General features: G+C 40.7%; 1 non-coding gene across 1 annotated transcript; it reads right to left on the reverse strand.

The window, feature by feature from the left end:
• Positions 1-14,815: 14,815 nt before the first annotated feature.
• On the reverse strand, positions 14,816-14,888 carry trnar-ccg. The gene has a single exon. It is a non-coding gene; the product is annotated as a tRNA-Arg (tRNA).
• Between the last annotated feature and the right edge of the window lie 748 nt (positions 14,889-15,636).

A 15,636-nucleotide genomic window follows, 5' to 3' on the forward strand; every position in this document is an offset into this window, starting at 1 on the left:
TTTCCTCCTATTGAATATACTACTCCCACTATGTATAAGTGTATATATCTATACAGACTTTGGTACTTTAGAATAAACCTCCGTCTTTATCATCTTCACCCCTTGAGTCAGGCGTTCTGAGTTTCCTTTGCAAATTTGAAGTAGCGTGTCCCTATACCCTCCTTGCTCTGTGCTTTGCAGCGAGAGGTCTGTGTTTACTTTTCAGCCTCACGCAGGCAATGGAAGGGATTACATTTGTGGAAATGAGTTGTCATTTCAGGAGGTAATAATGGATTTGGGCCTGAGAGCTCGACAAACACAACACGGGGAGAGTGCAGGGGATGAAACATGGGAGCCGAGGTACAGGCTGTGTGTGTACACGGTGGATTTGCGCGCACACAACAAGGATGGGACCCACACACACAGAGGCACACACTACTTGGCTGGACATCTGTACAAATGAGAGAGCACTGGTGGATTCTGCTGGGGTGCCTGGTTGGGGGTGGATATCCCACCACAAGATTCCTCCAATCTTCAAAGTTCCTGTCTGGTTGGAAGTAATGTTTTCCATCTCTGTTGCCAGCTTGGGTTTGTCCTATCATCACTGCTGTATTTACTGACAACCATGTTTTATCTTTTGTCTTGGTTGCCCTCAGAATTGCCTCTGTAGTATTTTATACAGACTTGAAACGTCTCTTTTGTCTTTGGCTTGAGTTTTGAAAGTTCCATTTTCGCCTGCCAAAGGAAATAGAACCTCTTGGTTTTACCCTCCTGTCTGTAACCGTGACCTTTGGACTGCACAGTGGTTTGCCAGTCATACTAAGTCCATCATCATCACAGAGACCTCCTTATTCCACCCCACATCCTATATGCAGTCACGCATAATGTGTTTGTCAGCTGCAATGTCTACGGTGTGCCATAAACAAAAAGCGGCCCATAAATTAATCTATACGTTGAACTGAGACAACTTACATCATCATTAGTAACTCGAGGACTAAAGTAGAGATCCAAGCAATTCCTAATAGCCAAGACTACACACCCCTAGATAGAGGAATTTTGGAGACTCAAACCAATGCTGTCAACATTAATCAGTCCTCTGTGGTTTTTGGCCACTTTTTTTGTGATACCTCAAACCTCTTGCTATGTCCATGTATGATTTTATTCATTTCTCACAACAAATATCTGTGCAAATATGTCACGTCTTTACATCTGCAGCTTCCTAATCATGCGGTAGCATCAGATTATGTGTACATATCATTTTTGGAGAACCAATGCTACATAGACAAAATGCTAAGCAATCTAATTCTTTGATTATGTTTCAAAAACCTGAGAACATCAAAAATAATGGGTGGAGAACCACAAAGTGATGCAGGGTTCTGTACATGTAGACTCGACCACATCACTATAGACGCCACAGGAAAGAAATGTACCTCTTGATGTAAGACAACATGTGAATTGCTGCTCAATTCAACTGTAGTAGCTTATTAATTAGTGGTGAAGGATGTGGCTACCGGTGTGTTCTCTGTTTGGGTTGGCTTGGGTAGGCCACATGTTTGACCAGGCCTTATTATTTACAGGTCTATGTGGATTAGGACCGTGATTGATCTCTTTGGAAAGGATTACATTTTTAAAAAACCAATTTGGTTTGGCTTATGTTTCTAAGCGTCCATTTTTGGATCAAACACCGATCCTTTAGTTTATTTATATAGCACCAAATCACAACAAAAGTCATCTCAGGGCACGCATACAAAATAGTACTGTACACATAATTATATCAAAAACCCAACAAATCAAACCTTAAATTATCTGAGTGATGACTTCATCCCCATCCCCATGGGGCATCTCTTAATGTCGTTGGTATAAGCACCTGACTGTTGCTTCCGCTGTCAGACTGGAACAACTGGGAATCTTACGTTTAAGTAAAATATGCTGTAACACTGTCATTTAACAGTGCTGTACTGTAGGTATAAACTTGATGCTTATCACCACTGTTCATTGGACATTAATGTTCAGTATCTGGATGATGCAAGTAAACATATGCATTTTAGGGTTTTTGAAAGTTAAAAATGGACTGTGGGTAATACCTACAGGTAGGGATCCAAGGCAAATGTCATACGTAATGAAAGAAACCATATACTATAGCATTTGAGAGTGTATGTGCCTTGATGTGTCAATTATCACTCCAGAGGTGAAGGGCAAAAGGGTTATATTTTAATATGACTGACTTTGTTAAGTTAAGGTCACTTTCCTATTAATGCTACATACTGTACATAAACACAAACCTGGACATGTCATAGAAAATGTTATTAGCCTGACTCTCCTCAATGGTGAGTATCTATAGGCAATAGGGGGTAGCGGAATGTGTATGTGTATGTGTATGTGTTGAAGATTGTGTGCAGTATTGTGTGTGTGTGTGTTTGTGTGTGTGTGTGTCTGTAAGCATTTGCATCTGTGTGGAGAATGAATTTGTGTACAAGTATCTACTTTTTTATATGTTTGAATGTTTGCACAAATATGTGTGTGTGTGTGTGTGTGTGTGTGTGTGTCATGAGACAGATGGGTAATAGCCGCTGTGCTGAGAGCAGGGCCCTGTGTAACGTGCAGCCCTGATTGCAGACCTGATTACCTGCCATATGCTAGCTGAAGGGTTGAGGGCCGGACCAAATGAGAACAGTATGCAAACGTTAAAGCAGCGTTTTTATAGCGCAGTCATTATGCCCCCGCTCTGGCAAATGAAAACGAGCATGGCAGGGAGGAAAAATAATGAAGTCGGAAAAAATGGACGGGTCACGGTGCGTGGTTGCTGCTGCCACCTCCTTGCTGTAATCCCATTGGCTATGGGGAGGGAGGGGAAGGGTCTCCTGCTATAATGACAGTAAAGCGTTGGTTAGACCGCAGGGTGGCCCTGTTTGATAGGTACATCAACTTTAGTTGGTGAACACTGGATGAAACACAAGCATGTATCCATAAGTGAGTACGTGTGTGTGTGTGTCTGTATGTGATGTGATTATGTTCCTATTAGCCTTTGCATTCTCCATTATGCGTGGAGCGTACAGGGGCTAAACTGACCTTGTAGGATGATCATTGACTCTCCTTGGAAAACACTTGTTATCCCAGGATTAAGACACACACACCAATTACTACCAGATGAGCTAAAGAAATAAAACATTTCCTATCTGTGTCTCTTGCAAAGGACGAAGTCCCAGCCATCTGCGTACACACAAGAACAAGGGTGCATAGCGTCGAATTTTCTGGAATATGTAAAGCAATTGTATGTGTTTTCTAGAAATGAATGTATGATATCAAAAGCATTAGTAAAGCAGCATTAGTAAAGAATTTACTATCAATGGCAGATATATGTGATGGTTCATTACAAACCAGCACGTTTAAACATGCTTTATACATCTGTGCAGCATGATACAGTATATGAATCCTGCACATTTATGTTTCATTGGTTGATTTTCAGTTTTCCATGAAGATGCTTATTAGGTTAATTTTAGCAAATGCTATAAACATCTTGGAAAATGGTTGAGTATAATTAACTATTGTATGTAAATGAAATTTAGGTTAATATCTTAAGCTTTTAAACTAGTCTAAGTGATGCTCAAAGTTTAAAGACATCTTAAATCATAAAATATTACTTTTCATCATCAACATCTCATCTTGCTCTTGGAAGTACAGTAATTGGACATATAGTTTCCCAAATGTTGACATGGTTAATCTGTTTTAGCTCTATCCATACAGTAGGTGTTTATTTTGATTAAGGACTGGCATTAGACTACTTTAGAATGGGCTATAGAAGAGACTTGTAAGTCGCTTTTGGATAAAAGCACAAAATGTAAATGTAAAAATGGTCCACTTTTTCATTTCTCAACTATTCTTGCCTCTTATTGTCATCCTTGGGTTTTTTCAGACTGTTAGTTGCTTTGGTTTTAGCTGGGCATTCCTAATAAACTGCCACATGAGCGTATGTCAGTTGTGTGCAGCGTTGGGAATAGAAAACTGATTCCTAAGAAGACTCTCCCACCATACTACAAACCCGGTATGTAAGCAATGACTCTTGTTGCCAGGGGCTCCCCATCACTTTCCCTGTTTCCAGCCATCAGGAGAAAAGGGGAACTTGTGCATAATCCTGAAGCCCATTGTGGCCTACTTAGTGGGAAGGGAACATGCCTTTTCCACTGGTCGTGCCTTTGTATGTGGGTCAGCTTCATTCAAATTCTCTTTCATTCTAGCTCCTCTTCCGACACTGTGGCCCATCATTAGCTGTAATATAGGTCACCCCAGGCTTTGTAAGGATCCAGCCCCATTTGCATTCTTGATTCCAATGTAGCAGTCGTAAAGTCACTGTAGGTAAGGAGGTGGGTAGCTGAGGGGAGGACGGGAGGGGGTGCTTGTGGCATCAGAAGTGAAGAGGAAGCTTTTATCACTTTTGATGAAAGGATGGGGTCAGTCTGGATACATGCTTAAAAGGATCAGGGTGCTTTCCCAGTGGTGGGAAGATGAAACCCCTATAGAGTCAGAAAGAGATGTATAGTAGGTAAAATGAATGGTGGAGAAAAAAAAAAAGTGGAACTAGAGAGGGGAAGTGCTAGCTGTCTGCAAGATGTGAATGATGTGTTTTTGTAACTTGTTTATTAATGCAAAGGAAAAATTGTAAATATTAAGTTGTATGTATGTCATAAAATGTCAAGGGTGTCCAGTTTTCCTCAATCATCTTCTAGTCCAGTCCATTCAAGGAGAGTTTAGTGTGAGGTCAACAATCTCGATGTTTTTTTGCTGTGTTGCATTACATTTGTGAAATATTTTGACATCAAATCCCAATACTAAATTCCTTAGCAGCAGGGTAGATTCAACTTGTGTTTAGTATGTGAAGTGAAGAGACTCTATTGACAGCCTTTTTTTCTCCTTGGCAAATTACATGTTTCAGCCTTAATTGTTATTGGAGATGTTATCATGAAGCGGATGCTGCCCTCGCTTCTGAACCTGCTAAAGCCTGACAGTGGTGTGAAGGGGACAGAAGAGGGAAGCAAAAAAAACAAAAAAAACAGTCTATGTATAATTAATAACATACACACGCACATGCAAAGCCCCTCTATCCTTCTAAGGATGGACAGCTGGTGCCACAGTGTCTTTTTGACCTCTAAGGCCAGCAGAGTTAAATTAAAATACTGAGAGCTGGGAGGAAGCGTGTTGGTAAAAGGTGGATGCAAAAGAGGACACACACAAATATACACACAGGAAACAGAAATAAAGAGAAACTGCTTCAGCTCAGACATATTCTTAAGATGCCTTGCATTTCTTTTGGGTAGAAGCCTGGGTAGCTCCCACTGTCTAGCCTGAGTAGCTCTCACTGTCCTGCCCATGAGGACCAGGAGTGGCCACCACTGATCTAAACTTTGACATTATCATGTAGCACTTTGCAGCTGTGCAAAAAATCAAGAGTTTACCTGTTCTAAGATCATTTTTCAAAGACATAGTTAGCAGAGGCTCTTGTGAATATTAAAAGTCAAATGTTTTCGCAATTAGCTTGTGTTGAAGTCACCAGCCAAGAGGTTTAAATACATTTTCCAACCTACACTGTTAGTGGGCATCAACAGTGCATTACTTTGCATATTATTAGTTTAACTGTAATAAATATATTTGTGTCCATAATTGTACCTTAAATAAAAATCTGATCATGTTTTAAGACAAAGTTTTGTAGGCAAAGGGGTAATTCTCAATGATTTGCTTGCTTTTTTTCTTGCCACTCTAGCAGTAGCACAACCCCGCCACGCTCACATGCACACAGTTGACTTTTGCATGTCCTCGTCAGTTTACTTACTGTACTCTCTATCTCTTCATTAATTGATCTAAAGTGGCTCCGATTATCTCGGCTCTTATGCAAAGGAGCCTGAGTCACTTCCAACTCTTTCGAGATAGCAAAAGGCGAGACAGAGAACTTCGGTTGAAACTCCTCCTGTGCCTTAATTCCTGTCGGAAAACACGTTAATATCCTCCCCACCAGCACCACCACGGCCCCCTCTCCTTCTTATCTCCACCCTGAGCCTCTTTTGATGTCCCAACTCTAATCAACTCGCCCGGGCCGTCGGATGTGTGGCTGACATGGGACAATCGTTGAAATCTGAAATCGTTACATCTCGCCTGACATTACCGTGGCATTTTTGTCATGGCAGAGGTAACAGGAGCGAGAATCGGTTCACGGGGACCATAATTCTCTCCACTGGGAGTTGGGGGTGCATATTCATATTAGTGTTGAATTGGGCCCTTTTTAGACATGCAGGAAATCCAGTGTTGGCGAGGAGAGCGCTGGAGTCCACACGCATCCTTATCAGCAACGGCAAAGGCCCTATTCATACCCACTGCTATCAGTATAATTCTTTTTGACATTTCAGATAAGCATCTTAACGGAAAGCTCACAACTAGGCAGATGGGGGAGTTGTCAAATAATGAAGGAATCCTACATGTTTACTACTAAAATATCAGCCTTTAAATAGGTGTCTGTATTTGACTGTTATCGGGCAATCTGTGAACCTTCGTCCTACTGCTTCCTGTATCTCTGTGAGGAACAGGGGTTAGGAGTTTATGCGCGTGTGTGTTTCCGCAGATGGTTTACATCTCCACATACAGATACCACAGGGTCTGTGTGTCTCCACTGCATCAGAACATGGCGTAATACCGCACATAATCCTGTCCGCTCCTAATCTGCTAATATTTTGTAGAGCGTTATCTGAGGACACTGTTTCGTACGCAAATATGTTTGGACATGGGGTAAACACAGCGTTGACCGTTTGCTGGGGAAACTTCTACTCTACTGTACCTGCTTTTTGCTTGGAAGGATTATACATCTACTGCAATGCCTGTTTGTGTTAGGTTGCGGTTGGGAGTAAACACAAACAAATTATGATTGCATTATGAATCAACCTCTAATCACCGGTCAGCAAGGACAAAGGCCTCATACTTTGAATTAGTTAAGTTCAACAGAAATAAATGTAGTCACGAACAATACATTTTCTATATAGAAATAATAATTCAGACCAATTAACAATTAATTTAAATTCTTTAATGCTACAATTGCCTTTGAGAGGTTGTGAACCCTTCAGAATTGTTTACATTTCATCATAATAAAAAGTCCTAAAACTAGATAAGGAGAATCCAAAAATCACAGGTGCCTTTCTGTGTGGAGTTTGCATGTTCTCCCCATGTCTGCGTGGGTTCTCTCCGGGTACTCCAGCTTCCTCCCACAGTCCGAGGACATGCAGTTAGTTAAATGGCGACTCTAAATTGCCCACAGGTGTGAAAAAGTGTGAATGTTTTTCTGTCTCTTACATCAGCCCTGTGATATGCAGGCAGCCTGTCCAGTGACAGCTGGGACTGGTTCCAGCACCTTTGCAACCCTTATCAGTAAAAGCAGGTAGGATAATGAATGGATGAATGGATAGTATAAAATAAAATATACTTCTAAATATACTGTATACACAGTTAATCTGGTTTTGTTGCTTGTTTTGTTGTAAAATATAACGTCTTAAACGTCACGCTTGACCTGTGAAGCTGATTCCGAGTCTTATCAATAGATCCTTATCAATAAAAATCCTGACAAAAAATGTTGTGTATACTGTAGTTTAAGATGTCTTTCACATGTCCAGTATCTTTAAAGACAACAAAAACATCCACCTGCTCAAATGGAAATCTGCTTAGCAGAAAACCTAAATAGGAAGAAAATGTGTACGAAACAAACTAAAACTCAAACCAATGAAATTAAAAGCAGCCAGAAATGACACTTTTTGTTATTCTCTGCAAAACACAGCAAACAACAGCTTTTGTAGGAGCCAAAGACAAACAGCGCCGTATCAAGGTAAAGTGTATTTATTCTGTTTGAGCACAGAGAGAAAGACAGAAAGAGTGACTGAAGGAGAATGTCACTAATAGGACAGAAATAATCAACGGCGGCGCCTGAAGAAAGCTGCCACACATGCACGTTCATATGTTAGAGGGCTGTGGCCAGTCAGCCACATAATAGAACAATCACTCTGTCACTCATCCTCTGCTATTCCTTTGGCTGTTACTCCATTTAAAAATTACAAAAAAAAAAAAAAAAAAAGAATCCCGTGTCTTATTCTCTTTTGTCCTTTTTCTCCTACTGTCATTTTTGTCTTCCTCTTCTGTCCTTCTCTTTGTTTCCTCTGTTCCTCTCTCAGATCTGTCCTTGGTCACCGTCTCCCATTATTCCTTCATCATGATGCATTGTATGTCTTTGGCAACCAACTATTTTAATGTGTCTTCCTCACTGCAGAGCACATTTTGTGCTGCGAACACGTAGATGAAAAGAATGTCAGGAGAAATCACACAGCGGTGATGAAACACATACGGCTATTGTGTCTTTGTAGAATCATTTCAGTAGATACGAACAAGGTTTTTTTTTTTTTTAGTTGTGTGTGTGTGTGTTGGCAGGGGGGTTATTCTGGGCGTCTTGCATGTAAAGAAACAACGCTGGAGTTGTCAAGAACATCATGATCATTTAAGTCAAGATCTTATTTTAATCAATGAACATTTGTGTAATTTTTGTCAACAGTATAATAATTAAAGCTGCACTAATCAATATTAAATAATGTATGTAAATGATGATGACAAATGAGTATGAAAGCTGTTACTCATCTTGACAGGAATTATCTCCCCGTTCTGCAGTAAGTGATCCCTGAGCTTTAAACTTGATTTATGTTTGTCTGTTGAATATGCACAGAGCCAACTCCATGTTGAGCATTTATACTTGGTTGTTGGTTGGTACGTGGTTGTTTGTCTGCGCCAAGCTGCTGTTACACCTCCAAACCACTAGTGAGTGGTGAAGTTCCCATGGTTCCCTGTTGAACTTCTTCAAAGCTGTGGTCACAAACACTTTGTGTGTGTATTCCAAAACTTGGCAACTGAAATAGAGCAAACTGTGTTAGTGTTGAAATATGTGATGTTAAAAAAAGCAATTACTTTTACTGAAATTACTGCAGTGCACAAAAGAGAGAAGACAGAAGACATGTGCTGGACCCTCACTGCATGTAGATACTGAAGTGGAACAACCACTATAGGCCCAGCGTAGATGTGATACAGAAGCATAAATAAAGCTTTATATAACCAATAACCAGAGCTAAAAGGGGGAAAATATAAGATTTGGTCCTCAAAGAGTAATTTAGTGCAGAATTAAGCAAATTCAAAAGATCTAACTCAAGTTAGAAAATGATGAAAATTCAATTAGGGAATTTCAATGATTTCATTTTGATTTGTAAGTTTGACACCTTTTTGATGTCGACTAATACCTGGAGGGCTGTGCAGGGCATGGTGGAGCCTAGCAGATGGTAGCAGAGCAGGGAGAATGATGACTGTGCAGAGTAGAGTAGATTGATTTCATGCTAGGTTCATTTGCATATTGTTGTTTTAGTGCAAAGTTCAATAAAAGGTTAAATGCTGTAGCTTTAAGTGTAATTTTGAAGTGCATGTATTGGAGTATTTGCCTTTTACTTTTTGCTTTATACTGCATTTCACAGGGAGGTAAATTGTCCTGTACTTTTTATTACTTGACTACTTTGCACATTCTGACCTGTTACCATCTTTATCTTCTTATAGATTAGTATGTAAACTTCCATCACCTCCACATCTATGAGTTCCAACAGCTTATATGATCATAATAACCCAATAATCTGCAACATGATGCACAGTCAATGTGAAGATTTAGCTTGGAATCTTTACTTACTGTTCTACTTAAGTATGATTTTAAATGCCATGCATTCACTTCTAATATTATTAACTATAGTAATATTATTGGTATTACTGTGGTGTATTGTTTTTTACTACAAGATTTTGCAAAGTATTTTAATACAGCTATAAATTCATATGCAATGAAAATCACAAAAAATATAAAATATGCCTGATTTGTACATTTTGTTTTTTAGTTTAGTTTTAGTTTTGTCTAATATGTAAAAGCATGTTTGATGAACATTTCTAATCCTGGCAGAGATCCTAATGGACTTTAAAAGCTAATTTAGAGCTACAGGGCTTCTCCTCTTACAACATGTTTCTTTTTTTTTTTTTTTTTTATTTTTTTGCTTTTTCTTTCCAAGCCCTGCTGTTGCCATCACTTATTATTTCATCACCTTCACACTAAGAGAAGGGCTTGAGGCCACGGGGTCCAGGTTCCAGCAGTGATGGTGCAGCACTGCAGGTGCAGCGAGGGTGCCCCAGGTGTGCAGGAGAAACTGTGAATTGTGTCTCTTTATAGTCTCTCTTTTAAGGTTTAATTTTCAAATGACCCCTTTTTGCCCACAATATCAATCAGATATTTGACTTTTTTTTTTCATCCACCCATTCATTATCACTCTTACAACCACCTGAAAAAAAAAAGGCATATTTTTCGTCATGAAACCTAAATAGGCCCACACAGAGCATCTGACCCAAGCAGGTTTTGTTTTATGCATTGCTGTATGTTTTTCATACCTCCTCACTCTGGTGGCACATTTTCAATCATTATTAGAATGCCAGCAGCTCAAGGCTCGCAGACTTTAACCTCTGGTATGTTTGGTGTGTGATAAAAGGCAAAAGCGCTATCAATCTTTATTGTCTGGCCGGCACGCTGTAATTGCATTCAATAGTCCACTGATTCTCTTGTCTGCGCTAATGTCAGAGAGCAGAGAGGAGCCAGATGCTCTGGCTACACACACACACACACACACACACAGGTGCTCAAACAGACAGTTCAAGCTTTTATACTGACAAATATAACAATACAAAGGTGCTTAAATTGGAAAATGCACTGTAACACACACACGTATGCCACATGCATATGCTGCATGAAGTGCCACTTGGCCTCTGAGTTGATGAACTGTTGACTGCATCCGGTTTGTACACAGAAGATTCCTTGTTTGGTCAAATAGTTTATGTGCATGCATTGTATATGTGTGAGGCGGTGATGTCACTGCTAGTCCATGTATTATTCACATGTAAGCAAGCCAAAGGAGACAGGGAGGGAAAAGACGAGGGACGGAGGACTTGGAGGAGTGCCAAAAACTCGATTGGATCTCAATGAATAGTAAAGAGCCTGACAGAGGGAGGACGAGAGAGACATGGAGAGACAAACGGCGTGAGTGAGGTGGCACCAAAGACAGAGAGAGAGAGAGAGAAAAGAGAAGGCATATATAAAGCAGTGGAGAGAGTTATTTGAATTGCTTCTTGTAATACTTCATCCACACTCCACACAATGAAATCCAACTGCTGCCTTTTTCTTTTGTTATTCTACGTAGGCCGCATGAGTTTACCGGAGAATGAAGTGTGTTTGCGAGCTCTGTGCATATGCCTGCGCTTGATGTCTGTGCGTGTGTGTGTGTGTGTGTGTGTGTGTGCGTGCAAGTGGTTTGATTTCATATTACCTATCCTTGCCAAGCGCCTTCAAGTCAGGTGCCTGGTGCATATTGCAGAGCGTCGCGCTGTGGGCAGCCTCCATGAGATAGACATGCCGAGCTCCAGGTAATAGATTTGGGCTTGCTGTCATATCAACACACAGTGCACACAAAGCCTGCAACCCCGAGGATCAAGCCTGATGAAAAGCTGCCCTTTGATATTGGTTGTGCCACTCCTACGTTATTTTGTTGAAATTTGAACAGCAAAGACACATATACACAGAGCTGGCAATTTATTAGCCACAGTACAGAACACCTACACTAAAACCAACATGTCGTTTGTGCTGCATTAAACAGTTTGAACAGTCTAATGCAATTAAGTTTAACAGCAACACAAGCCACATCATCCAGTGTGATCATATACTGTAGGTGAATCCACCCTCAGTGGTGGACAGTAACACAATTGGTAGAGCGGTCATCTATAAACCCCGAGTTCGATACATGGCTATGTGCTGAGGTGTCCTTGGACAAGACACCGAAACCCCAGTAGCGCAGTCATATACTGCAGCTGTCCAAACAACGATGTCCCCAAGGGGATCAATAAATTGGTCTTTAATTTGGTCTTTATTATTTTTGATTTACTTAAGTTTCATTTTGGGGTATAAGTATATAAGCTGTTAAAGTAATTGACTCGATGAAATAGATACATCAATAATTATATGTCAATCATATCATACGCATGAAATGAGCCATTCAGCATAAACCTTGATGTAGTTACTTTTAATTAAGCAAGTGCTCAGAGTACTCTTTCCACCGTCCACACCTGTGTAGAATAGCAAAACACAACAGGATTTATTGTATTAGTCTAGTTAGCATTGGTTTTAGCTGGGTGTACATTAACAAGCACTGGGCATTCCCAGCTGTGGGTCACATGTTCGTGGTGTTTGTGCTCATGGGTTATACTGTATATGACGCTAATTAATTCTTTTCAGTGGTACTGTTTTTGTTGCACTTTTAAGTGGGCCAAGGCTAACAAGCAAACTGGCGTTGAATCCCAGTTGAATGCGATTGTAACTCAGTCTTGGGTCTGCCCTCTAACCCACAGTCATGCAGTTCCATATTAGAGGTTGATTATTTTTTGGCCGGCAAAGGCGAACAGTCTTGGCACAGATCTGCTGGTTTTAAGATCATGATCACGGCGCGCTTACTTCCACTTCTTAATAATCTTGTTTACTGCTATGTGCAGCTGTTTGTGCGTGCATCCATGTTGCACACATGCATACACATTCAACACATGCCAGTGGGGCATGTAGGACACACAGTACATACAGTAATACATTGCACAAGATCAAAGGAAATTACCCTTCACCTCACTGCATGGATCTTAGCGAGTTCCTTAACCAGAGGAATGGGCTTTGAACCAGACATATTCCCCCGGGGACCGTATCCCAGCCCCTCCCCGGAACGCCGTTCTGGATAAGGGCCGTAATTCCCACTTTTAGGTTTCCATTAATCTGATCCTGACACAGGGGAGACGGGCTGCTTTGCATATCGCCTTCCCAAGATGGAGGGCTATTTACATGATCGCCTCCAGATTGAATATGATCAGTAGCCCACCTCCTTCGCCATCCTCTGCAGCTGAAATAGAAAAATGCTGATTTTTTTTTGCAGTGGGTATTTGCTGCATTATCATGGGTGAAGTATTATTCACTCAGGTATATTTGCTATAGTGTTTCTATACATCACAAGTTAGACTTGATGGATACGTGTTGCAGATATTACAGCTCTGTACTTGATTCCCTTGACGAAGGCCAAATTTCTTTTATGAATGTGACAGCAGAGATGGATAGATCGACCCCATTTATCATCACTCACTGATAGCGCTAATGTGTGGGGAACTACCCCCGCCCCTCCTTTGGAACAAATGCGAGGAACACCAGTGTACAGTGCTCCATTTGAAACCGTGAAGGCAAGCCCCCATGTAAATGTATCTGTAATGAACGCCGCATACAGGAGGTGCATTATTCTCTTTCTGCTACATTTATTTCTGAATATCAAATGAATATGATAAATGTGGAGCGAGGGGGCGGCAGCGACGAAGGGGAGAAGCAAAGTAAGCCGAGGATATGAGATGAGTGATATTGTTATTACACCACAAACGATGAGCAGCAGAAGTTGAGACAGTGTGAGACAGTAGCATTGGGCGGGGGTGAACACACACACACGCACACTTTCATGCTCTTTCCCTTGCAAACACGTCATTGTGTTTTTTGTTTTTTCGTTTTTTTTCTTCAGTGTATCAAGCCGAGACACAATTCCACACTCATATGATTTCCAGTTGTGAGGTGATACGCAACAACAATGGGTTGTGGAAAAAAACAAAAGAGGAAGAAGAAGAAAAAAACAATATCGTAGTACAAACGCTACTGCTGTTTAGTGTGATGAAAGAGCAAATCCAAAGTCAAGCAGCGCTGGTGAAATATAGTTGAGGGAAGGCTGACTGAATCTGCACGCTCTTTACTTTCACAGTACTTCAAAGTATTACCACTCGTGGCAGGAAACTAGTAGGTAGCTGTAATTAAACCAAAGGTGCAGATATTCTGTGGGAGACAATAGGTAGAACAGTGTTTTTTCATCATGACCTAACCTCTAACCCTTACAACGTTTGCTTTTTTCTAATGAAATTGTACAACTTGTCCAACTCCATCGTCAGAATTAGAGCGTGGTGCTAATTGCACGCTTCATGCAAACAGCCCGACAGAACTCCATCACATACATCCTCGGTCACTTTGTGACGCGGGACAGCAATCGGGCTTCCTGTAGGCTACAGTAAGTGCTTTTCATGCTTTTTAATTGACATCGCTGAATGTTAATTCCAAGCATGTCACGGATGTGTCACACCAGTAGGCTGCAAATGTCTGACCTCATGTAATGTCGAATTACATTCCTGCTGCTCACTGCTGTGACAGCAGATAAGCAGTTCAAACACACTATTGTTGTTTCCTTTCTTTTTCAGCTGGCCTCTTATCGTACATGTGTGTTGTTGCTGTTTTACATCAATCGCATTCGTCTTCTGTCTCACCCTAACTCTGTATTTATGTCTAATTCTTCCTCCGTAGCTCTATAGGCAGATTTACACATTCAACTTCAAACGTCATTTTTGACCGACTTCCTGCTATGTAGCACACATCGAAACCCTGTATTGGAACTAACAATACAGGACCTTATCTGAAGCTCCAGCATGAATTTACAATGGTACTCATTGCATTTCAGGACATTACCTCTACCTTTAACAATTAGTTTTTTAGCTATACAGTACATTAATAATAATAATGGACAGCACATGTCAGCACTAGAATGGGGCAGAACTGGGAATCAAACCACTCACTCACCTGGCTTGATTGAGATTGACTGCTTTACCACCTGAGCTACTGCTGCCCTCAATAATTAACATTTAATGACCCAGGAGGGATTTGAACCCACAATCCCCAGCTCCGGAGGCTGATGCCTTATCCATTAGGCCACTGGGCCCAATTCACTCTGCAAGGTCAAAGTTTAGGTCACATTCATATTTTACAGTGTTGTTATTGGTCAGTTGTTATGGGTCAATTTGAAACATTGTTTTAACGGTACAAAATATGCCCCCCACCCCACTACACAGTAGTTTAGTTTAGTTGCCATTAACTCGCCCTATCAGCATAGCTCTATACTGGGATGTCATTCTATTTGAGTATGTCATTATTATTGTTATTGTTAACTTTTCGAGCAAAGGTTCAACTATCAGTTCTAGTTTGATTTAGTTTGTCAGTATTCATATTTCCAAATGAACATACATGTTTTTTTTCTACTGTATTTATAACTGTATGCTGATTCTTGAGACAAGATGATTCAACATACAAGATGGTTTTTAGTTTTATCCAATCACAGGTAAGAGACCTGTGAGCACCCACCATCTCCCTCTGCGAGTTCATATAACTTAATTAAATATGACTTTCTGAAACTTGTCTCCAGTGTGAACAGAGGCTTGACACAGTGTAAAATGAGATTTTGTGGGCACTGATAACTTTATAGCATGACTATATTGCTCAACCAGTACATTGCTTCTTACACAAACACGTCCATATCACCCTTTGATATCACAATTTGTTACAAGGTCTTCAAAATGGCTGCTGCAAAGTGTCAGCAGGATGGGAGCTGTGAAAGCAGGGACTTTGAGGCAAGGCTTTGGCGCCTCATGGCCTGTGTGTCTCACACTGCTGTATCCGGTTGAAGAGCGATA

The sequence above is a fragment of the Anabas testudineus genome, chromosome 15 (assembly GCF_900324465.2).
Source record: "Anabas testudineus chromosome 15, fAnaTes1.2, whole genome shotgun sequence".
NCBI lineage: Eukaryota > Metazoa > Chordata > Actinopteri > Anabantiformes > Anabantidae > Anabas > Anabas testudineus.